Consider the following 27,978-nt stretch of genomic DNA (forward strand, 5'->3'; position numbering starts at 1 on the left):
TATAATGAAACAGTGTAGGGTAGTGTGACAGTGTGTCAGTAAGTCTATAATGAAACAGTGTAGGGTAGTGTGACAGTGTGTCAGTAAGTCTATAATGAAACAGTGTAGGGTAGTGTGACAGTAAGTCTATAATGAAACAGTGTAGGGTAGTGTGACAGTGTGACAGTAAGTCTATAATGAAACAGTGTAGGGTAGTGTGACAGTCAGAAGTCTATAATGAAACAGTGTAGGGTAGTGTGACAGTGGTAAGTCTATAATGAAACAGTGTAGGGTAGTGTGACAGTGTGACAGTAAGTCTATAACGAAACAGTGTAGGGTAGTGTGACAGTGTGTCAGTAAGTCTATAATGAAACAGTGTAGGGTAGTGTGACAGTGTGTCAGTAAGTCTATAATGAAACAGTGTAGGGTAGTGTGACAGTGTGTCAGTAAGTCTATAATGAAACAGTGTAGGGTAGTGTGACAGTGTGTCAGTAAGTCTATAATGAAACAGTGTAGGGTAGTGTGACAGTGTGTTAGTAAGTCTATAATGAAACAGTGTAGGGTAGTGTGACAGTGTGCGAAGTCTATAATGAAACAGTGTAGGGTAGTGTGACAGTGTGTCAGTAAGTCTATAATGAAACAGTGTAGGGTAGTGTGACAGTAAGTCTATAATGAAACAGTGTAGGGTAGTGTGACAGTGTGTTGTAAGTCTATAATGAAACAGTGTAGGGTAGTGTGACAGTGTGTTAGTAAGTCTATAATGAAACAGTGTAGGGTAGTGTGACAGTGTGACAGTAAGTCTATAATGAAACAGTGTAGGGTAGTGTGACAGTAAGTCTATAATGAAACAGTGTAGGGTAGTGTGACAGTAAGTCTATAATGAAACAGTGTAGGGTAGTGTGACAGTGTGACAGTAAGTCTATAATGAAACAGTGTAGGGTAGTGTGACAGTGTGACAGTAAGTCTATAATGAAACAGTGTAGGGTAGTGTGACAGTAAGTCTATAATGAAACAGTGTAGGGTAGTGTGACAGTAAGTCTATAATGAAACAGTGTAGGGTAGTGTGACAGTAAGTCTATAATGAAACAGTGTAGGGTAGTGTGACAGTGTGTCAGTAAGTCTATAATGAAACAGTGTAGGGTAGTGTGACAGTGTGACAGTAAGTCTATAATGAAACAGTGTAGGGTAGTGTGACAGTTGTCAGTAAGTCTATAATGAAACAGTGTAGGGTAGTGTGACAGTAAGTCTATAATGAAACAGTGTAGGGTAGTGTGACAGTGTGACAGTAAGTCTATAATGAAACAGTGTAGGGTAGTGTGACAGTGTGTCAGTAAGTCTATAATGAAACAGTGTAGGGTAGTGTGACAGTGTGTCAGTAAGTCTATAACGAAACAGTGTAGGGTAGTGTGACAGTGTGTTAGTAAGTCTATAATGAAACAGTGTAGGGTAGTGTGACAGTGTGACAGTAAGTCTATAATGAAACAGTGTAGGGTAGTGTGACAGTAAGTCTATAATGAAACAGTGTAGGGTAGTGTGACAGTGTGACAGTAAGTCTATAATGAAACAGTGTAGGGTAGTGTGACAGTGTGACAGTAAGTCTATAATGAAACAGTGTAGGGTAGTGTGACAGTGTGTCAGTAAGTCTATAATGAAACAGTGTAGGGTAGTGTGACAGTGTGTCAGTAAGTCTATAATGAAACAGTGTAGGGTAGTGTGACAGTAAGTCTATAATGAAACAGTGTAGGGTAGTGTGACAGTGTGTCAGTAAGTCTATAATGAAACAGTGTAGGGTAGTGTGACAGTGTGTCAGTAAGTCTATAATGAAACAGTGTAGGGTAGTGTGACAGTTCAAGTCTATAATGAAACAGTGTAGGGTAGTGTGACAGTGTGTCAGTAAGTCTATAATGAAACAGTGTAGGGTAGTGTGACAGTGTAAGTCTATAATGAAACAGTGTAGGGTAGTGTGACAGTAAGTCTATAATGAAACAGTGTAGGGTAGTGTGACAGTGTGTCAGTAAGTCTATAATGAAACAGTGTAGGGTAGTGTGACAGTGTGTCAGTAAGTCTATAACGAAACAGTGTAGGGTAGTGTGACAGTGTGTTAGTAAGTCTATAATGAAACAGTGTAGGGTAGTGTGACAGTGTGTCAGTAAGTCTATAATGAAACAGTGTAGGGTAGTGTGACAGTGTGTCAGTAAGTCTATAATGAAACAGTGTAGGGTAGTGTGACAGTAAGTCTATAATGAAACAGTGTAGGGTAGTGTGACAGTGTGTTAGTAAGTCTATAATGAAACAGTGTAGGGTAGTGTGACAGTGTGTTAGTAAGTCTATAATGAAACAGTGTAGGGTAGTGTGACAGTGTGACAGTAAGTCAATAATGAAACAGTGTAGGGTAGTGTGACAGTAAGTCTATAATGAAACAGTGTAGGGTAGTGTGACAGTAAGTCTATAATGAAACAGTGTAGGGTAGTGTGACAGTGTGACAGTAAGTCTATAATGAAACAGTGTAGTGTAGTGTGACAGTGTGACAGTAAGTCTATAATGAAACAGTGTAGGGTAGTGTGACAGTAAGTCTATAATGAAACAGTGTAGGGTAGTGTGACAGTAAGTCTATAATGAAACAGTGTAGGGTTTAAGTGTGACAGTAAGTCTATAATGAAACAGTGTAGGGTAGTGTGACAGTGTGACAGTAAGTCTATAATGAAACAGTGTAGGGTAGTGTGACAGTAAGTCTATAATGAAACAGTGTAGGGTAGTGTGACAGTTAAGTCTATAATGAAACAGTGTAGGGTAGTGTGACAGTAAGTCTATAATGAAACAGTGTAGGGTAGTGTGACAGTGTGACAGTAAGTCTATAATGAAACAGTGTAGGGTAGTGTGACAGTAAGTCTATAATGAAACAGTGTAGGGTAGTGTGACAGTGTGACAGTAAGTCTATAATGAAACAGTGTAGGGTAGTGTGACAGTGTGTCAGTAAGTCTATAATGAAACAGTGTAGGGTAGTGTGACAGTGTGTCAGTAAGTCTATAATGAAACAGTGTAGGGTAGTGTGACAGTGTGCGAAGTCTATAATGAAACAGTGTAGGGTAGTGTGACAGTGTGTCGTAAGTCTATAATGAAACAGTGTAGGGTAGTGTGACAGTGTGTCAGTAAGTCTATAATGAAACAGTGTAGGGTAGTGTGACAGTGTGTCAGTAAGTCTATAATGAAACAGTGTAGGGTAGTGTGACAGTGTGACAGTAAGTCTATAATGAAACAGTGTAGGGTAGTGTGACAGTGGTAAGTCTATAATGAAACAGTGTAGGGTAGTGTGACAGTAAGTCTATAATGAAACAGTGTAGGGTAGTGTGACAGTAAGTCTATAATGAAACAGTGTAGGGTAGTGTGACAGTGTGTCAGTAAGTCTATAATGAAACAGTGTAGGGTAGTGTGACAGTGTGACAGTAAGTCTATAATGAAACAGTGTAGGGTAGTGTGACAGTGTGTCAGTAAGTCTATAATGAAACAGTGTAGGGTAGTGTGACAGTAAGTCTATAATGAAACAGTGTAGGGTAGTGTGACAGTAAGTCTATAATGAAACAGTGTAGGGTAGTGTGAGGGTAAGTCTATAATGAAACAGTGTAGGGTAGTGTGACAGTAATTCTATAATGAAACAGTGTAAGGTAGTGTGACAGTGTGTCAAGTCTATAATGAAACAGTGTAGGGTAGTGTGACAGTGTGTCAGTAAGTCTATAATGAAACAGTGTAGGGTAGTGTGACAGTGTGTCAGTAAGTCTATAATGAAACAGTGTAGGGTAGTGTGACAGTGTGTCAGTAAGTCTATAATGAAACAGTGTAGGGTAGTGTGACAGTGTGTCAGTAAGTCTATAATGAAACAGTGTAGGGTAGTGTGACAGTGAAGTCTATAATGAAACAGTGTAGGGTAGTGTGACAGTGTGTCAGTAAGTCTATAATGAAACAGTGTAGGGTAGTGTGACAGTGTGTCAGTAAGTCTATAATGAAACAGTGTAGGGTAGTGTGACAGTGTGTCAGTAAGTCTATAATGAAACAGTGTAGGGTAGTGTGACAGTGTGTCAGTAAGTCTATAATGAAACAGTGTAGGGTAGTGTGACAGTGTGGTAAGTCTATAATGAAACAGTGTAGGGTAGTGTGACAGTAAGTCTATAATGAAACAGTGTAGGGTAGTGTGACAGTGTGACAGTAAGTCTATAATGAAACAGTGTAGGGTAGTGTGACAGTGTGTCAGTAAGTCTATAATGAAACAGTGTAGGGTAGTGTGACAGTGTGTCAGTAAGTCTATAATGAAACAGTGTAGGGTAGTGTGACAGTGTGACAGTAAGTCTATAATGAAACAGTGTAGGGTAGTGTGACAGTGTGCGTAAGTCTATAATGAAACAGTGTAGGGTAGTGTGACAGTGTGACAGTAAGTCTATAATGAAACAGTGTAGGGTAGTGTGACAGTGTGACAGTAAGTCTATAATGAAACAGTGTAGGGTAGTGTGACAGTGTGACAGTAAGTCTATAATGAAACAGTGTAGGGTAGTGTGACAGTAAGTCTATAATGAAACAGTGTAGGGTAGTGTGACAGTTGACAAGTCTATAATGAAACAGTGTAGGGTAGTGTGACAGTGGTCAGTAAGTCTATAATGAAACAGTGTAGGGTAGTGTGACAGTAAGTCTATAATGAAACAGTGTAGGGTAGTGTGACAGTGTGTCAGTAAGTCTATAATGAAACAGTGTAGGGTAGTGTGACAGTGTGTCAGTAAGTCTATAATGAAACAGTGTAGGGTAGTGTGACAGTGTGTCAGTAAGTCTATAATGAAACAGTGTAGGGTAGTGTGACAGTGTGACAGTAAGTCTATAATGAAACAGTGTAGGGTAGTGTGACAGTGTGTCAGTAAGTCTATAATGAAACAGTGTAGGGTAGTGTGACAGTGTGACAGTAAGTCTATAATGAAACAGTGTAGGGTAGTGTGACAGTTGCAAGTCTATAATGAAACAGTGTAGGGTAGTGTGACAGTGTGACAGTAAGTCTATAATGAAACAGTGTAGGGTAGTGTGACAGTAAGTCTATAATGAAACAGTGTAGGGTAGTGTGACAGTAAGTCTATAATGAAACAGTGTAGGGTAGTGTGACAGTAAGTCTATAATGAAACAGTGTAGGGTAGTGTGACAGTGTGACAGTAAGTCTATAATGAAACAGTGTAGGGTAGTGTGACAGTAAGTCTATAATGAAACAGTGTAGGGTAGTGTGACAGTGTGTCAGTAAGTCTATAATGAAACAGTGTAGGGTAGTGTGACAGTAAGTCTATAATGAAACAGTGTAGGGTAGTGTGACAGTGTGTTAGTAAGTCTATAATGAAACAGTGTAGGGTAGTGTGACAGTAAGTCTATAATGAAACAGTGTAGGGTAGTGTGACAGTGTGTCGTAAGTCTATAATGAAACAGTGTAGGGTAGTGTGACAGTGTGTCAGTAAGTCTATAATGAAACAGTGTAGGGTAGTGTGACAGTGCATAAGTCTATAATGAAACAGTGTAGGGTAGTGTGACAGTGTGACAGTAAGTCTATAATGAAACAGTGTAGGGTAGTGTGACAGTGTGTCAGTAAGTCTATAATGAAACAGTGTAGGGTAGTGTGACAGTAAGTCTATAATGAAACAGTGTAGGGTAGTGTGACAGTAAGTCTATAATGAAACAGTGTAGGGTAGTGTGACAGTGTGTCAGTAAGTCTATAATGAAACAGTGTAGGGTAGTGTGACAGTAAGTCTATAATGAAACAGTGTAGGGTAGTGTGACAGTGTGTCAGTAAGTCTATAATGAAACAGTGTAGGGTAGTGTGACAGTAAGTCTATAATGAAACAGTGTAGGGTAGTGTGACAGTGTGTCAGTAAGTCTATAATGAAACAGTGTAGGGTAGTGTGACAGTAAGTCTATAATGAAACAGTGTAGGGTAGTGTGACAGTAAGTCTATAATGAAACAGTGTAGGGTAGTGTGACAGTGTGTCAGTAAGTCTATAATGAAACAGTGTAGGGTAGTGTGACAGTGTGACAGTAAGTCTATAATGAAACAGTGTAGGGTAGTGTGACAGTGTGACAGTAAGTCTATAATGAAACAGTGTAGGGTAGTGTGACAGTGTGTCAGTAAGTCTATAATGACACAGTGTAGGGTAGTGTGACAGTGTGACAGTAAGTCTATAATGAAACAGTGTAGGGTAGTGTGACAGTAAGTCTATAATGAAACAGTGTAGGGTAGTGTGACAGTGTGTCAGTAAGTCTATAATGAAACAGTGTAGGGTAGTGTGACAGTGTGTCAGTAAGTCTATAATGAAACAGTGTAGGGTAGTGTGACAGTGTGACAGTAAGTCTATAATGAAACAGTGTAGGGTAGTGTGACAGTGTGACAGTAAGTCTATAATGAAACAGTGTAGGGTAGTGTGACAGTGTGACAGTAAGTCTACAATGAAACGGTGTAGGGTAGTGTGTCAGTAAGTCTATAATGAAACAGTGTAGGGTAGTGTGACAGTAAGTCTATAATGAAACAGTGTAGGGTAGTGTGACAGTGTGTCAGTAAGTCTATAATGAAACAGTGTAGGGTAGTGTGACAGTAAGTCTATAATGAAACAGTGTAGGGTAGTGTGACAGTGTGTCAGTAAGTCTATAATGAAACAGTGTAGGGTAGTGTGACAGTAAGTCTATAATGAAACAGTGTAGGGTAGTGTGACAGTAAGTCTATAATGAAACAGTGTAGGGTAGTGTGACAGTAAGTCTATAATGAAACAGTGTAGGGTAGTGTGACAGTGTGTCAGTAAGTCTATAATGAAACAGTGTAGGATAGTGTGACAGTGTGTCAGTAAGTCTATAACGAAACAGTGTAGGGTAGTGTGACAGTGTGTTAGTAAGTCTATAATGAAACAGTGTAGGGTAGTGTGACAGTGTGTCAGTAAGTCTATAATGAAACAGTGTAGGGTAGAGTGGTAGTGTGTTAGTAAGTCTATAATGAAACAGTGTAGGGTAGTGTGACAGTAAGTCTATAATGAAACAGTGTAGGGTAGTGTGACAGTGTGTCAGTAAGTCTACAATGAAACAGTGTAGGGTAGTGTGACAGTGTGTTAGTAAGTCTATAATGAAACAGTGTAGGGTAGTGTGACAGTGTGTTAGTAAGTCTATAATGAAACAGTGTAGGGTAGTGTGACAGTGTGTTAGTAAGTCTATAATGAAACAGTGTAGGGTAGTGTGACAGTGTGACAGTAAGTCTATAATGAAACAGTGTAGGGTAGTGTGACAGTAAGTCTATAATGAAACAGTGTAGGGTAGTGTGACAGTAAGTCTATAATGAAACAGTGTAGGGTAGTGTGACAGTGTGACAGTAAGTCTAGAATGAAACAGTGTAGTGTAGTGTGACAGTGTGACAGTAAGTCTATAATGAAACAGTGTAGGGTAGTGTGACAGTAAGTCTATAATGAAACAGTGTAGGGTAGTGTGACAGTAAGTCTATAATGAAACAGTGTAGGGTAGTGTGAAAGTAAGTCTATAATGAAACAGTGTAGGGTAGTGTGACAGTGTGACAGTAAGTCTATAATGAAACAGTGTAGGGTAGTGTGACAGTAAGTCTATAATGAAACAGTGTAGGGTAGTGTGACAGTAAGTCTATAATGAAACAGTGTAGTGTGAAGTGTGACAGTGTGACAGAAGTCTATAATGAAACAGTGTAGGGTAGTGTGACAGTAAGTCTATAATGAAACAGTGTAGGGTAGTGTGACAGTAAGTCTATAATGAAACAGTGTAGGGTAGTGTGACAGTGTGGTAGTAAGTATATAATGAAACAGTGTAGGGTAGTGTGACAGTGTGTTAGTAAGTCTATAATGAAACAGTGTAGGGTAGTGTGACAGTGTGTCAGTAAGTCTATAATGAAACAGTGTAGGGTAGTGTGACAGTGTGGTAGTAAGTATATAATGAAACAGTGTAGGGTAGTGTGACAGTGTGTTAGTAAGTCTATAATGAAACAGTGTAGGGTAGTGTGACAGTGTGTTAGTAATTCTATAATGAAACAGTGTAGGGTAGTGTGACAGTGTGTCAGTAAGTCTATAATGAAATAGTGTAGGGTAGTGTGACAGTAAGTCTATAATGAAACAGTGTAGGGTAGTGTGACAGTGTGTCAGTAAGTCTATAATGAAACAGTGTAGGGTAGTGTGACAGTAAGTCTATAATGAAACAGTGTAGGGTAGTGTGACAGTAAGTCTATAATGAAACAGTGTAGGGTAGTGTGACAGTAAGTCTATAATGAAACAGTGTAGGGTAGTGTGACAGTGTGTCAGTAAGTCTATAATGAAACAGTGTAGGATAGTGTGACAGTGTGTCAGTAAGTCTATAACGAAACAGTGTAGGGTAGTGTGACAGTGTGTTAGTAAGTCTATAATGAAACAGTGTAGGGTAGTGTGACAGTGTGTCAGTAAGTCTATAATGAAACAGTGTAGGGTAGAGTGGTAGTGTGTTAGTAAGTCTATAATGAAACAGTGTAGGGTAGTGTGACAGTAAGTCTATAATGAAACAGTGTAGGGTAGTGTGACAGTGTGTCAGTAAGTCTATAATGAAACAGTGTAGGGTAGTGTGACAGTGTGTTAGTAAGTCTATAATGAAACAGTGTAGGGTAGTGTGACAGTGTGTTAGTAAGTCTATAATGAAACAGTGTAGGGTAGTGTGACAGTGTGTTAGTAAGTCTATAATGAAACAGTGTAGGGTAGTGTGACAGTGTGACAGTAAGTCAATAATGAAACAGTGTAGGGTAGCGTGACAGTAAGTCTATAATGAAACAGTGTAGGGTAGTGTGACAGTAAGTCTATAATGAAACAGTGTAGGGTAGTGTGACAGTGTGACAGTAAGTCTAGAATGAAACAGTGTAGTGTAGTGTGACAGTGTGACAGTAAGTCTATAATGAAACAGTGTAGGGTAGTGTGACAGTAAGTCTATAATGAAACAGTGTAGGGTAGTGTGACAGTAAGTCTATAATGAAACAGTGTAGGGTAGTGTGAAAGTAAGTCTATAATGAAACAGTGTAGGGTAGTGTGACAGTGTGACAGTAAGTCTATAATGAAACAGTGTAGGGTAGTGTGACAGTAAGTCTATAATGAAACAGTGTAGGGTAGTGTGACAGTAAGTCTATAATGAAACAGTGTAGGGTAGTGTGACAGTAAGTCTATAATGAAACAGTGTAGTGTAGTGTGACAGTGTGACAGTAAGTCTATAATGAAACAGTGTAGGGTAGTGTGACAGTAAGTCTATAATGAAACAGTGTAGGGTAGTGTGACAGTAAGTCTATAATGAAACAGTGTAGGGTAGTGTGACAGTGTGGTAGTAAGTATATAATGAAACAGTGTAGGGTAGTGTGACAGTGTGTTAGTAAGTCTATAATGAAACAGTGTAGGGTAGTGTGACAGTGTGTCAGTAAGTCTATAATGAAACAGTGTAGGGTAGTGTGACAGTGTGGTAGTAAGTATATAATGAAACAGTGTAGGGTAGTGTGACAGTGTGTTAGTAAGTCTATAATGAAACAGTGTAGGGTAGTGTGACAGTGTGTTAGTAAGTCTATAATGAAACAGTGTAGGGTAGTGTGACAGTAAGTCTATAATGAAACAGTGTAGGGTAGTGTGACAGTGTGACAGTAAGTCTATCATGAAACAGTGTAGTGTAGTGTGACAGTGTGACAGTAAGTCTATAATGAAACAGTGTAGGGTAGTGTGACAGTAAGTCTATAATGAAACAGTGTAGGGTAGTGTGACAGTAAGTCTATAATGAAACAGTGTAGGGTAGTGTGACAGTGTGTCAGTAAGTCTATAATGAAACAGTGTAGGATAGTGTGACAGTGTGTCAGTAAGTCTATAACGAAACAGTGTAGGGTAGTGTGACAGTGTGTCAGTAAGTCTATAATGAAACAGTGTAGGGTAGTGTGACAGTGTGTCAGTAAGTCTATAATGAAACAGTGTAGGGTAGTGTGACAGTGTGTCAGTAAGTCTATAATGAAACAGTGTAGGGTAATGTGACAGTGTGTCAGTAAGTCTATAATGAAACAGTGTAGGGTAGTGTGACAGTGTGTCAGTAAGTCTATAATGAAACAGTGTAGGGTAGTGTGACAGTGTGTTAGTAAGTCTATAATGAAACAGTGTAGGGTAGTGTGACAGTAAGTCTATAATGAAACAGTGTAGGGTAGTGTGACAGTAAGTCTATAATGAAACAGTGTAGGGTAGTGTGACAGTAAGTCTATAATGAAACAGTGTAGGGTAGTGTGACAGTGTGTCAGTAAGTCTATAATGAAACAGTGTAGGGTAGTGTGACAGTAAGTCTATAATGAAACAGTGTAGGGTAGTGTGACAGTAAGTCTATAATGAAACAGTGTAGGGTAGTGTGACAGTGTGTCAGTAAGTCTATAATGAAACAGTGTAGGGTGACAGTAAGTCTATAATGAAACAGTGTAGGGTAGTGTGACAGTAAGTCTATAATTAAACAGTGTAGGGTAGTGTGACAGTGTGTCAGTAAGTCTATAATGAAACAGTGTAGGGTAGTCTGTCAGTAAGTCTATAATGAAACAGTGTAGGGTAGTGTGACAGTGTGACAGTAAGTCTATAATGAAACAGTGTAGGGTAGTGTGACAGTGTGTTAGTAAGTCTATAATGAAACAGTGTAGGGTAGTGTGACAGTAAGTCTATAATGAAACAGTGTAGGGTAGTGTGACAGTGTGTTAGTAAGTCTATAATGAAACAGTGTAGGGTAGTGTGACAGTGTGACAGTAAGTCTATAATGAAACAGTGTAGGGTAGTGTGACAGTGTGACAGTAAGTCTATAATGAAACAGTGTAGGGTAGTGTGACAGTAAGTCTATAATGAAACAGTGTAGGGTAGTATGACAGTGTGACAGTAAGTGTATAATGAAACAGTGTAGGGTAGTGTGACAGTGTGTCAGTAAGTCTATAATGAAACAGTGTAGGGTAGTGTGACAGTGTGTCAGTAAGTCTATAATGAAACAGTGTAGGGTAGTGTGACAGTAAGTCTATAATGAAACAGTGTAGGGTAGTGTGACAGTGTGTCAGTAAGTCTATAATGAAACAGTGTAGGGTAGTGTGACAGTGTGTCAGTAAGTCTATAATGAAACAGTGTAGGGTAGTGTGACAGTGTGTCAGTAAGTCTATAATGAAACAGTGTAGGGTAGTGTGACAGTGTGTCAGTAAGTCTATAATGAAACAGTGTAGGGTAGTGTGACAGTGTGTTAGTAAGTCTATAATGAAACAGTGTAGGGTAGTGTGTCAGTACTGTAATATGACCAAACCTCACACACTTACATCAGAAAATGTCACTTTATTTCAATGTACTATGTCACAATTTTCCCCTACGCTGGACAAAGAGAGTTGAGGTGCATCAGTGTCAATGTAACATCTGCCTGATACAAGGTGAATGCTACTTTTGCAGCACTGTTCAGTGTTCTTGGATATGTTCTATGTGAAAGGCTAGTAGGTCAAAGAGAATTTGTGAGTGTCAGTTTCAGAGCACACAAAAAAGTAGGCTATTGCATTAAAGTGAATTGTATCTGTGCAGAAAGTAACCCACTGCGCATCTGTACTGTATACAGGCAATATGTGTATATATCAGTGTGTATGACTATCACTGTGTGAACATCAGTTAACCATCATCCTCTGTGCTGTCAGGCTGCGTTACACATGTCTCAGAGTCAGCAGCCTGAGTCTTCCAGCCAGTGCTATGGGGCTGCACTTTCAATGTGTCCTCTATCCCTCTCCCAGGCCCTCCTCTCCTCCCCGGACCTGGCTGGCAGTCCAACACCATGAGACAGCACAGAGCCGAGGTGGGGTGGGTCACAAATCACACACACACACACACACACACACAGAAACCAGCTGCAGAGCAGTTAGCGACAGCTTTACTCAGCAAGGAAGTCATGCTACGAAAAGCCAAACTGACATTTACTCCTGAGGTGCTGACCTGTTGCACCACCTACAACCACAGTGATTATTATTATTTGACCCTGCTGGTCATCAGTGAATGTTTGAACATCTTGGCCATGTTCTGTTATAATTTCCACCCGGCACAGCCAGAAGAGGACTGACCACCCCTCATAGCCTGGTTCCTCTCTAGGTACTTCCTAGCTTCCTGCCTTTCTAGGGAGTTTTTCCTAGCCACCGTGCTTCTACATCTGCATTGCTTGCTGTTTGGGGTTTTAGGCTGGGTTTCTATATAGCACTTTGTGACATCGGCTGATGTAAAAAGCACTTTATAAATACATTTTATTGATTGATTGATTGATGTTGCCCCCTTCTTCCTATTCCTCCACCAGCCTCCCTTCCTTTACTTCTCTCTGTTTCTCTCTCAAACACTTGCTAGACCTCTCTCACTGTGTTCCCCTCTCCCCACTCCATTGTAAAGTTAAGCTCACACTGCAGCAGAGTATTAAAAAACCTTCACAGTAGACCTGTGAGACCTCCATCATGGGTCATGGGACTGTCAACGTCAACATAAACAACTGTTTCAGCCTTTACTGAATCCTGGGCCAGTGTCTCTTTAGAGGTTACTGTATGGATCTTGGATTGCCACAGGGAATGACATGCTGTAGATAAGGGAAATTACACGATAAAGGAACGAAGCTTTGACTCAGTTCTCACTTTAAAATCTTTGCCAAACAAAAAACATTTATTTCAAAGTTTAACAAACCATACAACTCTATGCACAATGACTACTTTAAACAATTAACAAATTTAGTGGAAGAACTGTGCGGATGAAACTTTGGTAACGGAATTACGGTAAAATCCCAAGGTTTGTATGCGACCACGTTTTCCAAAAACGCCGAATTAAATTTAAAAAATGTCTGCAGAAAGAATGGGGTGTCAGCTATGACATGACACACTGAATTTGAGAAAATCTATTTTGGTTAACGAACTACAGTAAGTGAAGTGGATTTACACCTGGTAACTGAATTAGTGTAATAGAATTACATCATGGGTCTCTGATAGGGCAGACCCCAATTAGTCGACTGGTCGATTGTTTGATCGATAGGATGTTGGCCAACCCAGATTTATTTAGGTAGAGCAGTAGCGCAGACACACACGCACACTACTAGTCAAAAGTTTGCACACACCTAATTCAAAAGGTTTTTCTTTATTTTTACTATTTTCTACATTGTAGATTAATAGTGAAGACATCAAAACTATGAAATAGCACATATGGAATCATGCAGTAACCCCAAAAAGTTTTCAATCAATCAAAATATATTTTATATTTCAGATTCTTCAAAGTATCCACACTTTGCCTTGATGACAGCTTTGCACACTCTTGGCATGCACTCAACATCATCCCACCTCCTCCATGCTTCATGGTGGGAACCACACAAGCAGAGATCATTATTTCACCTACTCTGCGTCTCACGAAGACACGGTGGTTGGAATCAAAAATCTCAAATTTGGACTCATCAGTCCAAAGGACAGATTTCCACCAGTCTAATGTCCATTGCTTATGTTTCTTGGCCCAAACATTTATCTTCTTATTGGTGTCCTTTAGTAGTGGTTTCTTTGCAGAAATTACACAAATTAACAAGGCACACCTGTTAATTGAAATGCATTCCAGGTGACTACCTTATGAAGCTGGTTGAGAGAATGCCAAGAGTGTGCAAAGCTATCATCAAGGCAAAGGGTGGCTACTTTGAAGATTCTCAAATATAAAATATGTTTTGATTTGTTTAACACTTTTTGGTTACTACATTATTCCATATGTGTTATTTCATAGTTTTGATGTCTTCATTATTATTCTACAATGTAGAAAATAGTATAAATAAAGAAAAACCCTGAAATGAGTAGATGTGTCCAAAATGTTGACTGATACTGTGTTTGTAATATATATATATATATATATTCAGCAAACAAAAGTCTGTTTTTATATCCATTGAGAATGACAATAGTTCCTCAATGTATTTGAAAAATCTTTCCAAGTCTCTCCCTTATGTTAACCACTCAGATTGAAAGGGAAAATGTTGACACTCTGATTTAGTAGAAACATCATAAGATAGCCCTACCTGATTACTTCTTATCCCTTGCTCAAATAGCCTACAGCTGTTTCTGTCTCGAGCTCATTAGGAGCTTCAGGCTTGACCCAAGTTGATAGTTGATACAATGTTTGAAGTTCTACCTGCAGGCTGGAATGTTTTTAGTTGTTGGCTTTAAAGGCTATTTTTACATAGTTGGCAATAGAAGCACCTTTTTAGGTTTGTATCATTTTCATTTAGATTTGGATGGAATTTTGATTAACCACATGACAATGATTTTGAGATGTGAAGATGTTATTATCAATGAAATGCAACTGTTCCACGAAAATGTGCATTTGAAAACCATAACTGGCACGCAGATCGGTAGAAATGGTAAGATAAATTGGCATTCCACATGAGAAAGGTTGCCGACTCCTCGTGTAGCCTGTTACCGGCAACTTCAGGAGAGTAATGGCAGAATCTGGGAAAGCCAGTAGCAGCAGGAGGAGAATAGTTGGGTCAGGTTAAGGTTTTTTCTTCTGGTTATCGTGATCTATGGCTCCGTCTTGAATAATTTGTGTCTTATTTCAACAAACAGTGTGCTTATTAAAGTATCAGACAATCTCAATGCATATATAGGGTGTGTCTATTATTGGAAAATACCCGTTTTAAAATGTAGACCAATCGATTGGTCGAAAGAACAGACGACTTTCGCTTGACCAAGATCTGTTTTAGTCGGGGACAGCCTTAGTCTCTGATCTGTACTACACAGAAATGCATAGGCATTAATTATGGATATGATTGTCCTTCTCCAGTATAGAAATGCATAGGCCTAATTATGGATATGAATGTCATTCTCCTCATATTTCACAAGTTTGGACACACAGCGCAGCAGAGCACAGAAGAGTACAGTACAGCCAGGGTGGGAAATGTACTTTTTGGTCCACTAGCCACTGTGGCAGGTAGACAGAAAAAAAAATCTACCAGCCACTCAGATTTTTTAAAAGCCAATTGTTTTTATGTTTTATTATTACAACAGATAAGCATGCTTTGTAATGTTTAAAAAAAGAAGAAATGTGTTCCTAGCAAGAAGTAATGGTGTACAGTATATTGGTTATATTGCTTAATTTCATTTCATTTTTTGACCTGCGTCTTTTAACCAATGTATGTTAAAATAAAGCATTTAGATCCAATAATAAACACAAATAAACAGTTCTACAACTGAACATCAAGAATCAACAAAGTGCTTGCCCTAACACAAAATGCTGAGTGATACGGCTTATTTATTATTATAGTTCAGGGCTCTACGCTGACATTTTTTACAAGGAGTACATGAAGTGCTCCTAAGTACAAATATAGAAGCACACAAATACATAAAGGAGAACAATGACTAAAAGTTAGTGAATAAAAGTGTTTGGGAGTGATCCATGCTTGTAACGACTGTCGTCGGAAGGAGTGGACCAAAGCGCAGCGTGGAAAGTGTTCATGATATTATTATACAATGAAACACTCGAACACAAAAAAAAACGAAAAGTGTACAGTTCTGTCAGGTACAGAATACAAAACAGAAAACAACTACCCACAAAACACAGGTGGGAAAAGGCTGCCTAAGTATGATTCCCAATCAGAAACAACGATAGACAGCTGCCTCTGATTGGGAACACTACTCGGCCAAAACAAAGAAATATACAACATAGAATGCCCACCACACATCACACCCTGACCTAACCAAATAGAGAAAAAACGGCTCTAAGGTCAGGGCGTGACAATGCTCAATCAAGCACAATCATTAGGTCTGGCACATTTTCTGTGGGCCCTTTAAAACCTGTTGGGGCTAGGGGGCAGTATTTTCACGGCCGGATGAAAAACGTACCCAATTTAAACAGGTTACTACTCTGTCCCAGAAACTAGAATATGCATATTATTAGTAGATTTGGATAGAAAACACTCTGAAGTTTCTAAAACTGTTTGAATGGTGTCTGTGAGTATAACAGAACTCATATGGCAGGCAAAAACCTGAGAAAATTCCAAGCAGGAAGTGGAAAGTCTGAGAATTGTAGTTTTGCTTTTGATTCTCTATCGAAGCTACAGTGTCTGTGGGGGACGTTGCACTTCCTAAGGCTTCCATTGGCTGTCTAAAGCCTTCAGAAAGTGGTTTGAGCATTTTCCTGTCACTGGGCAGATAATAGGAGCTCAGTTACTGAGTGGTCTGCCTGGCAACAAAGGGATTGGATATGCGCAGTCACACGAGCACGCCGTTCCTTCTTTTTCTTCTTGAATGAATATGCTATTGTCCGGTTTGAATATTATCGCAATTTTACGTAAAAAATACCATAAAGATTGATTTTAAACAGCGTTTGACATGCTTCTAAGTACGGTAATGGAACATTTGGACTTTTCGTCTCTCGTTCCGCACTCGCGCGTTATGCCTTTGGATAAGTGATCTGTATGCACGAACAAAACGGAGGTATTTGTACATAAATATGGATTATTTCGAACAAAAACAACATTTCTTGTGGAAGTAGCAGTCCTGGGAGTGCATTCTGACAAAGATCAGCAAAGGTAAGAGAATATTTCTAATACTAATTCTGAGTTTAGGTTGTCCCGAACTTGGCGGGTGTCTAAATAGCTCACCGTGATGGCTGAGCTATGTTCTCAGAATATTGAAAAATGTGCTTTCTCCGTAAAGCTATTTTAAAATCTGACACAGCGGTTGCATCCAGGGGTAGTCTATCTATAATTCTTTAAATAATTGTTATATATTTTGTCAATGTTTATGATGAGTATTTTTGTAAATTGATGTGCACATTCACCAGCGGTTTTGGTGGGAATACATTTTCTGAACATCACGCGCCAATGTAAAATGCTGTTTTTGGATATAAATATGAACTTTATCGAACAAAACATACATGTATTGTGTAACATAATGTCCTAGGAGTGTCATCTGATGAAGATCGTCAAAGGTTAGTGCTTCATTTAGCTGTGTTTTGGGTTTTATTGACACATGTCCTTGCTTGGAAAATGGCTGTGTGATTATTTTTGTCTATGTACTCTCCTAACATAATCTAATGTTTTGCTTTCGCTGTAAAGCTTTTTTGAAATCGGACAATGTGGTTACATCAAGGAGAAGTGTATATTTAAAATGGTGTAAAATAGTTGTATGTTTGAGAAAGTTGAATTATGACATTTTGTTGTTTTTGAATTTGCCGCCCTGATATTTCACACTAGCGTACCACCTAGCCCATAGAAGTGAAATGCTCTGCGTGACCACCTGCTTACTTGGTTGGTGAAATATACATTCTTATCCCCCAATGACAAAATCTAACCGCATTTGGCAGGTGTACTGTGCTATTCAAACTTGTGAAACATAGGTTCCAATTTCGTCCATTCTGGTCCGTCTGTGGATGGTAACGTCAAGGCCAGAGTGGACTGACCAAATTTCAACTACTTTTCAACGTCCATGGACGTCCACTGTCGGTTGTAGCTCAGTGGGTGAGGATGCTGGTTACAGCAAATAGAAAGAGAGGGGGCTCATGGGTAGCTGTCAGTAAGAGCTGGAAGAGGTGACATTAACTGGAGAGTGAGAGAGGCAGAGAGAGAGAAAGGGAGAAAGGGAGAGTGAGAAGCAGAGAGAGAGAAAGGGAGAGTGAGAGAGGCACTAGATCACTATTCAGTGTCAAACATAAAATATTGCCTTGCATTGTAAATAACCAGGTAGTACCACAACGTACAATCAGAAATCACATGGCTTTGATACGTCAGTAGTCTAATTCACAAATCACTGTGTAGATGTATTCAAATATTAGCTCTATACTATTCCATCACTTTGTGCATTGGAACAGACAAGATAGTCATCATATGTGTAGAAGCTGGGTGAGAAATTCTGACAATGACATTGTTATTTCTGTGACTTGTGAAAGTACAAGTGGAAGCGGAGAGATGATAACTGCTGTGTGCAGGGCCTGTTCTGCTGCAGTGCGATACAGCTAGGCCCCCTGGGAGGTGTGAACTCTTCGGTTTCTGGTGAGCTCTGTATGTTTCTGAATGGTAGGGGATGGAACAGCTTTTTCTTCTCCTTCAGTAACTCATCTGAACTGAGGGGGAAATATTTGACATTGCTCTAGGTTAATTTGGCCTTACTGTGAATGACTTGTTTCAGTCAGGACCCAGTCCAGTCAGTACAAGGTGCCAAAAACGCTGAGCGTAGCTGAGCCCAACCAGCGGCTTCGTCTACACTAAGCACTTTATCGCAGAAAATCAATAACGTTTTTTTATTAGCCACCACATCCTCCTGCATCCACCGCCACTGTATGGACACATTTCTGAGCTTGGGACACTGCCATGAGGGTGCTTCTATAGTCTATGAAGACAGAGTCCACTGGCACAGCATTATGATGACAAACTGCAGGAAGGGCACTCTAGGCCACTGACAGGGACCAAACCCTACAGCGAATCCAGCGCGACTAGAAGGAACATTCTGGAGAAACTGGTTGAGGCAACGGAATCAATAGGCCTAGTATCATGGCACTTTTCAGTCAGTACAATTCATAGCAAGCATAACAAAATCTTTATCAACCCAAAATAAGCCTGGCTATATCATATCCATAGTTAGAAGAAAACACAGAGCCAGCCTGGCACACAAAAACAGTATCATCATCATCACAAACCAGTGTGAGGCGGTCTGTCACCATGAGGAAGAACACCGTGCTCAAATCACGCTAATCCAACAGAGCCATCTGAGGCTAGCTAGGGGATTCCTCAGTGAGGACGGAGAAAGGTCAAGTGCAGGTCACGGTGAGAAAAAGACAACAACTCGCCAAACCACCTATAATTTGGGTGACCAATATGAGGTAAGGCAGAGCTGTCTTGTAGGCAGCAAGCACTGACAGAGCAAGGAGGTCATTTAGTTGCATTGAGTTTGCTGTGTAACAGTAACAAGGTTTACAGCTCTGCTGAATACTGTGACTCACTTTAGAGTGCATGTTACACCTAACAGGAACATAAAACACTCAAACAGTGGGTTGCCTTTCTGACTACTGTGCATCAGGTCACACTGCTGCAGAGGAAGGGACGTGTGATAAATACACAGGTTTTCACACTGTGTGTGTGTGTGTGTGTGTGTGTGTGTGTGTGTGTGTGTGTGTGTGTGTGTGTGTGTGTGTGTGTGTGTGTGTGTTCACACATTTTACTATACTTGTAAGTACCAGAAGTCCTCACGAGAATAGTAAACCACCTAAAATGTTGAGAAGTGATGTAACGGGCGTCGTAAGGATTAGACTAAGGTGCAGCGGGAACGTGTATACTCATCTTCTTTATTTAATCAAAAGACGGAAAAACAAACAAATCACATATACAAAACAACGACCGCCACTAAACAGTCCTGTCAGGTGCACAGACACAAAACAGGAAACTACCCACAAATCCCATTACAAAAACACCCCTATACATAGGACCTTCAATCAGAAGCAACGAGGAGCAGCTGTTTCCAATTGAAGGTCAACCCCATTAACTAAACATAGAAATAGAAAGACTAGAACTAACATAGAAATACACTTACATAGAACATAGACCAAAAACCCCCGGAACACATAAAACAAACACCCCTCTTACATAAGCACATAGCCCAACAAACCCCGAACCACATAAAACAAACACCCCCTGCCACGTCCTGACCAAACTACAAAAACAAATAACCCCTTTACTGGTCAGGACGTGACAAGTGAAGACATTTTGCCTGTCCTCACTTGTAAAAAGGCTAGATTAGGCTTAGGGGTTAGGGTAAATAGGTATCAATTGTTGGTTGCCTAAAAGTCCTCACAACCAGTGTGTGTGTGTGTGCTGTGGTGTAAACTACTTAAGTAAAAATACTTTGGGGTAATTGTACTTGACTATTTATATACATATATATTATATACTCCGAAACACAACCCAACCAGGCCACACTGCTTCTTGACACAATGCCCATTTAACCCGGAAGCCTGCCGCACCAACGTGTCGGGGGAAACACCGTACACCTGGCAACCGAGTCAGCGTGCACTGCAGCCAGCCCGCCACAGGAGTCACTAGTGCGCAATGGGACAAGGACATCCCTGCCGGCCAAACCCTCCCCATAACCTGGACGACGCTGGGCCAATTGTGCGCCGCCCCATGGGTCTCCCGTTCGCGGCCGGCTGTGACAAGGCCTGGACTCGAACCCAGAATCTCTAGTGACACAGCTAGCACTGCCATGCAGTGTCTTAGACCACTACACCACCTTTTACTCCATACATTTTCCCTGACTCCCAAAGGGGCTTGTTACATTTTGAATGCTTAGCAAGACAGGAAAATGATCAAATTCACGGACTTATCAAGAGAACACGTGGTCATCCCTTCTGCCTCTGATCTCGCGGACTCACTAAACACAAATGCATCTTTAGTAAATGATGTCTGAGTGTTGGACTGTGCCACTGGCTATCCGTAAATTTAAAAAACAAGAAAATGGTACCGTCTGCTTCACTTAATATAAGTACTTTTGATACGTAAGTATATTTAGAACCAAATAGTATTTTACTGGGTGACTTCCACTTGAGTAACTTTCTATTAAGGTATCTATACTTTTACTCAAGTATGACAATTTTGTGTGTGTGTGTGTGTGTGTGTGTCTCTCTAACAGCTCTTATGAACCTAGACTGGCCACTACATCTTGACTTGAGGATGATTAAAGAGCTCCGTTTAGGGAAGACTCCCTCAGAAGAATCCAAGAAGCTCTCCTCTGTATGACTACTGTACTGTGTATCAGTCTGGTCATCCCCCTGTCGTCTGATGCTGCGCTAGTTACATCAGTCTCTGAAACTGTGGGCTTGTAACTGGAGATCAGACATTAGGCCTTAAACATTTACTTGTAATTACACCCAGTGTTCCTTACCAAAGCCCTATAGTAGGCCTTTTCCAGGTGGACAGAACATAACGTTTATGAAGGACATTGGGCACAGAATCATCTTTACAGTTGTGTTAATGTAGGATAAATGCTTCGCATAATCTATCGTCATCCCAATAGGCACACAAAGCATTCACGACTTTGTCATTAAACATTTTTGGGGTCATTTAGCAGAACCTCTTATCCAGAGTGACTAGACTAACAGTATAACTGTTTTGACATCTTGTCATATAGGTCTCGGCTAGAGTAAAACTCACCTAAGAATATTCAGTATCAACACAGATCTGCCTTGCTCTCCTTTCTCTGCTGCTGCTGGCTACATGAAACAACTTACTGCACCAAACCCCTGCAGCCTGCCTCTCCTCACCTCCCCCTAGTGCTGCTCGCCCCCGCCTTGGACCAGAGCTTAAAAGCAGCCTCAGCATCCTTGTCCGCTGCTACAACCCCAGCATGAGTGTACACACACACACACACACACACACACACACACACACACACACACACACACACACACACACACACACACACACACACACACACACACACACACACACACACACACACACACACACACACACACACACACACACACCTCTGTCACAACCTTTGGGCCACAAACACTACAACATTATAAAAACAGTTTCTTTACATGTCTAGCTGGAGTGTGTTGCATAAATACGACATTGTCTGCAACAGATGGGCTCTGCAGCATTGACAGGAGCAGGTAAGGGTTCCAGCTCAAAACTCACCACAGACTGTGTGTGTGTGTGTGTACCTTCACTGCAAAGCTATTTTAAGGTGGTTCTCTATAAATCTGACACCATGGCCAGTCCCTGGGATTAATTTAAGAGAACAGGACATGCATAAACCATGACAGACGCAGACAGAGAGACGGGGGAGACAGGGCAGAAATACACCCAGTGTAATATGGTATGCACAGACGCCTCTCAGTGCAGCAAGAGCAGCAAACCAGCGGATGGACAGATATAGAAGGAAGCACAGAGACCGTGAGAGAGGTATAAACAAAGACAGAATATTGCAGCATTGTATGCTATCTGCTCTGTGCTACAAGCACACACATCTACTCAGTCGTTCAGAGGAGAGGGAGGAGAAGAGATAGAGGGAGAGATGCTGGAGAGTGGAGCCTCAGCCATGATGATCTAGTCTAGTCTAACACCCACCTCTGCTCAGTGCGCTGGCTGCTGCCGACTCCTGGCGCAGCGATCTGAGCCTCCTGAAGCAGGGCTGGGATGGAGGTAGAGCAGAGCAGGGATGGTACAGCCAGCTTCCAAGTAGAAAAACACAGCGAGGAGAGAGGAGTGAAGAGTGAGGAGGAATGAGAGGACTGGTGGATGCCTTCCCCTCTAGTATGTGTTCCTGTGTCAGTAGCTGTGTGTCTGAGCGACTGAAAGAATGGACATGTCTGTCTGAGCATGAAACAGAAAGACAGAGACAAGGAGAGGGAGGGATAGAAAGACAGAGAGAGAGAGAGAGAGAGAGAGAGAGAGAGAGAGAGAGAGAGACAATGAATGTGTGTGTGTGATGAGTGAACCTAGAGAGTCAGTGTGAGTCAATGAGAACAGATGCATTAAAGGCACTCCCTCCCTCCCACACACACACCTCCCTTTGCACTGTCAGCGCTAGAGTAAGCATGCGGAGGAACAGAGGGAGAGCGCGAGAGATAGACAGAAGGTGAGGAGAAGAGATGGAAGTGGGAAACAGCTTCCTCCAATATTAATTAAATGATGATTGGAGAGGATGGAGACAATAGCAGCGTGTGCCTTTTCAGCCTTCTGATGGCAGGGAACCATTTTCTCAGACGGAAGGGCAAGGCTGTGTAGCTTATCACTGAAGCACAAAAAAAAAAAGCCATGGATTGGGTTCAAAGACTGGCAAATCTGATCAAGCGTATGTGTGCTTGGGAAATGTAGTTGTTTACAAACATTATCTGGACCATAGGAAAGCATTGGCCAATGAAGCTCAATAGCAGTCCAAGTTCCAATTCTAGTGAAACAAGCCATTCAACATGAATAAGAGCAGGTCAGTAAGCCTACATTTGGAACTTGGCAAAATATCTAATTCATTGCTTAACTCTTCCTCTTTTTGTTTATTTTCTCTGCGTATGTTTGTGGGACTATGGTTTTCAGCTCAGTTTCCCTGATAGTGTTAGTGTGCCTCAGTGTGTGTGTGTAGCCCAGAACCCCGGGGGACTAATGTGGCTCTACCGTTGCGCACAACTGTCCTTGGCCTCTCTCTCCGAGCTAAAGCCCAGTCACGACATCGCCAGCTTCTGTTCCAGCAGCTCCACCTCGACTCCACCCTTTTTACATGGCCCAGCAGTGAAGGGTGTCACTCAGACAGCTATGCATCCAGAAGAGCTGTGCCATGCTGAATTAGAACAGATCCATGCATTTTCATTGGGTAGTTCAAGGAACCCTAGATAGGTCAAGGAGAATGCTACTTGGACTTCTTCTACAATCCCTTTTCCTTCAACATGACTCAGGAAGGAAAATGGTATCTGCCAAGTTGCATATTACACATTGATAAACGTGTAATAGATCTAGCTTGATTCAGTGACACGATTCAGAAATGGTCTAAACTGACCTATATTTCTGCTACTCCACTGCAGCTCCCTCCATTCCTGCTGCTCTTACATAACCCCCATCTCCACCTCCATTGCTCCCAGGTGCTGGTGTTCTGTATGCTGCTCTGTAACCAGAGTGAGTATCTGAAGTGTATTAGGATGCTCCGCTCTGAATCGGAGCCAGATAGCGCCATGAGGGAGGGCTGGGCGCGGCTCCTGTTCCTGCCAGGTGCTTAAGTGTTTGCCCTCCTCACTAGCAGCTGGGTACTTCAGAACAGCCCAACCAATTACACAAACCCCTCACTCACTACCCAGGGACAGCACAGAAATGCAAGGCGCATAACTGAGACTTGGATTTATTACCTGGACCAGACCAAAATGCTCTCGTATTAGTTTATCTGGATTCACATATAGCCCTAGGGCCTAATGATGGTATGTATAATAATAGCCTATACATCAGCATAATGGGATTCATCTCAGCATGGCCTACTCAGTAGAAATAGGTTCATTGGTATGGCCTGCTGTGTTCAATTATATTACAACAGATTGGCTGATTAGAATGGTCAGATTCATTTACATTAGGCTACCATTGAACAGCTAGATTAATTTACTCCAAAAACCAAAAACAAAAGGAACGGTCAAACTCTAGCTATGTACAGTAGATGAGGACATTTAGATTGCATCTTCGCAAATCAATGAAAACAGGTTGAGTTGTTCATCAGTGCCTCAGACTGATGCATCATGGCGAGTGAGTGAGCCTGCTGTCCTAAAAGGATTGCTCCTCAGTTGGCTTGGGCGGTATCCAGATTGTTTTACCTCCATACCAACCTTGTGCCATACTGGGATATTCGGTAATACCGGCACTGAACACAAGGGGTGCTATTTCAAACCCCACTAAGCCTCTGTAATCTGAAGGTTAGCAATGCTAACAAGTAAATGCAAAACCCCATAGAGAATGCTAACTAAATGCTATCAAGCGCATTGCGAACATTTTTGGAGCATTTTCGAATCCCTCTGTGATTTAGGTTACTATTGTGGAGAAACTACAATGATGTTGATCCATCTTCAGTTCTCATATCACAGCCACTAAACTCTGTAACTGTTTTAAAGTCACCATAGAAATCCCTGAGCGGTTTCCTTCCTCTCTGTCCACTGAGTTAGGAAGGACACCTGTATCTTTGTAGTGACTGGGTGTATTGATACACCATCCAAAGTGTAATTAATAACTTCATGCACGCCGCTGAAGGCTCCGGGATGCGGACCGCCGCTGAAGGCTCCGGGATGTGGACCGCCGCTGAAGGCTCCGCCGCTGAAGGCTCCGGGATGCGGACCACCGCTGAAGGCTCCGAGATGCGGGCCGCCGCTGAAGGCTCCGAGATGCGGACTGCCGCTGAAGGCTCCGGGATGCGGACCGCCGCTGAAGGCTCCGGGATGCGGACCGCCGCTGAAGGCTCCGCCGCTGAAGGCTCCGGGATGCGGACCGCCGCTGAAGGCTCCGCCGCTGAAGGCTCCGAGATGCGGACTGCCGCTGAAGGCTCCGGGATGTGGACCGCCGTTGGAGGCTCCGGACTGGGGAGCGTCGCTGGAGGCTCCGGACTGGGGAGCGGCGCTGGAGGCTCCGGGCTGAGGAGCGGCGCTGGAGGCTCTGGACTGAGGAGCGTAGCTGGAGAATCCGTACTTGTGAGCGTCGCTGGAGGTTCTGGACTGAGGAGTGTCGCTGGAGGCTCCGGACTGAGGGGCGTCGCTGGAGGCTCCGGACTGAGGGGCGTCGCTGGAGGCTCCGGACTGGGGATGCGCACTGGAGGCCTGATGTGTGGAGCTGGCATAGGAGGCGACAGACTAGTAACACACACCTCAGGGCGAGTGCGGGGAGCAGGAACAGGACGTACTGGACTGGGCAGGCTCACTGGAAGCCTGATGCGTGGGGCTGGCATAGGAGGCGCCAGACTAGTAACACGCAACTCAGGGCGAGTGCAGGGAGCAGGAACAGGATATACTGGGCCGTGGAGGTGCACTGGAGATCTCGAGCGTAGAGCTGGCACAACCCGTTCTGGCTGGATGCTCAACCTAGCTCGACTAATGCAGGGCACGGGCACAGATCGCACCGGCCTGTGAGTGCGCCCTGACGACACAGTGCACATCACCGCATAACACGGTGCTTTCCCCGTTACTCGCTCCCCAAGGTAAGCACGGAGAGTTGGCTCAGGTCTCCATCCTGACTCTGCCAAACTTCCTGTGTGCCCAACCCAAACATTTTTTGGGGGATGCCTCTCGTGCTTCCTTCGTTGGGCTAGCTCCTCGTAATGTCGCCGTTCCTCCCTCGCTGTCTCCACCTGCTTCCATGGCAGGGTCTTGTCCCCTGCCATTACCTCCTCCCATGTCCAGGACGTCCTCCATTCTCTCCTTTCCCTGGCCCAGGATCCCTGCTCCTCCTGGGCACGCTGCTTGGTCCTTTTTGGTGGGTGATTCTGTCACGGCTGTCTGAAGGATCGGACCAAAATGCAGCGTGTTCGTAGTTCCACATATTTATTTATTCCGTGGAACTAAATGCAATACACTCAATACTTGAAACAGAAAAAACAACAAACCGTGATGCAGAGAGGAAAACTCACTACTCAAAAGATAATCACCCACAAACACAGGTGGGACAAACATCAACATAAATATGACCTCCAATTAGAGGTAACGAGGATCAGCTGCCTCCAATTGGAGATCAACCCAAACAACTCCAACATAGAAATACAAAACTAGAAACTGAACCTAGAAATACAAAAACAAACAAACACCTCCTGTCACGCCCTGACCTACTCTACCATAGAAAATAACAACTTATTATGGTCAGGACGTGACATATACAGTGCCTTCAGAAAGTATTTATGCTCCTTGAAGTATTCCAAATTTTGTTGTGAATTCAAAATGGATAAAATATTCATTTTTTCTCATCCATCTACACACAATACCTCATAATGACAAAGTGTAAACATGTTTTGACATTTTTTCAAATTTATTGAAAATGAAATACAGAAATGTAATTTACATAAGTACTCACAGCCCTGAGCCAATACACGTTAGAATCACCTTTGGCAGCGATTACAGCTGTGAGTCTTACTGGGTAAGTCTCTAAGAGCTTTACACACCTGGATTGTACAAGCTCTCAAGTTGGTTGTTGATCATTGCTAGACTTCCTTTTTCAAGTCTAGCCATAGATGTTGAAGCCAATTTAAGTCAAATCTGTAACTAGGCCACTCAGAAATATTCAATGACGTCTTGGTAAGCAACTCCAGTGTATTTTTGGCCTTGTGTTTTAGGTTATTGTCCTGCTGAAAGGTGAACTTGTCTCCTAGTATCTGTTGGAAAGCAGACAACCAGGTTTTCCTCTAGGATTGTACCTGTGCTTCAGCCTACAGTAGCAGCCAATGTGTGGTGTTCAATGTAGGCCTACATTCTATGAGACTTTTGAAAAAAAACATGCAGGGCTTGACATTAACCTGTTTATCCACTTGTCCTTCAAACAAGGAGGTGACTGAAAATGTTGTTGTGCTGTTTGATGCAAGAAACCACTTTAGAAAATAAAATAAATTATTATTCCAGAGAATCAGACAAATTATGCTACCGTCTGCCTATTGGCTACTTAGCTTATTCCTGACTGTCTCAAAATACAACACTGCCCTTTAAGAAGAAAAAAGCGTGCTTTTCAAAGATGTCTATAAATGTACACGTTTTGTGCTCTTGTAGGAAGCAATCACTCCCCTATTGCTGACTACAAATGATCTATAACTGGGCTAATAACTCACTAACTAGCAAAGGATATTAGAGCGTTGGGCCAGTAACCGAAAGGTTGCTGGATTGAATCCCCGAGCTGACAAGGTAAAAATATATCATTCTGCCCCTGAGCACGTCAGTTAACACACTGTTCCCGGGCGTTGAAGACGTGGATATCGATTAAGGCAGCCCCCCGCACCTCTCTGATTCAGAGGGGTTGGGTTAAATGCAGGAAGACACATTTCAGTTGAAGGCATTCAGTTGTACAACTGACTAGGAATCCCCCTTTCCCTTTATATTAACAAAATGTGCACATGAGCTACATGCAGCTCTTGCTTTGATCTCTAAACAAGCACATCTACTCACGACCCCTCATGCTGTAAACAGTCCAGTTCAAAGTAAACGCACAGATCAATGGCAATGGTATATTTGCATATATGGCTACTGCAGCTCTGATTGGTTATGCCTCACCGGTCAGTGTAGAGTACAGGCTGAGTCCTGAGTGTCAGTGCAATAGAATCCTACTCCGATGCGTTCTGCCTACAACAAAATCTCTTGCATAGTTGGTTTTGTTTCAGTATGTTGCATTGAAAGTGGCTAATATTGCGTTGATTCGATCATAATTGCCACAGTAAAGGTAAATGTTGATAGTGTTAACTAACAGGGAAACTGAAGTTCAATCTCGTGCTTCTCGCCGTGTGATATTTATTCTGCGCTGCAGGCC

General features: G+C 41.9%; 1 protein-coding gene across 5 annotated transcripts in view; it reads right to left on the bottom strand.

Annotated features, from left to right (window-relative positions):
* Positions 1 to 27,978, bottom strand: part of LOC106582955 (voltage-gated potassium channel subunit beta-2) — a 172,529-nt gene that overhangs the window by 135,919 nt on the left and 8,632 nt on the right. The window contains exon 2 of one of the 5 annotated variants that reach the window (XM_045705367.1): positions 22,090 to 22,193. The exons of 2 other annotated variants lie outside the window; for them this stretch is intronic. The gene's annotated coding sequence lies outside the window, so the exon portion shown is untranslated. Of the gene's footprint in view, positions 1 to 22,089; positions 22,719 to 27,978 lie in introns of those variants that run through there. 2 more of the 5 variants (XM_014166595.2, XM_014166596.2) reach the window with 2 other exon arrangements.

This window comes from Salmo salar, chromosome ssa22, assembly GCF_905237065.1.
Source record: "Salmo salar chromosome ssa22, Ssal_v3.1, whole genome shotgun sequence".
NCBI lineage: Eukaryota > Metazoa > Chordata > Actinopteri > Salmoniformes > Salmonidae > Salmo > Salmo salar.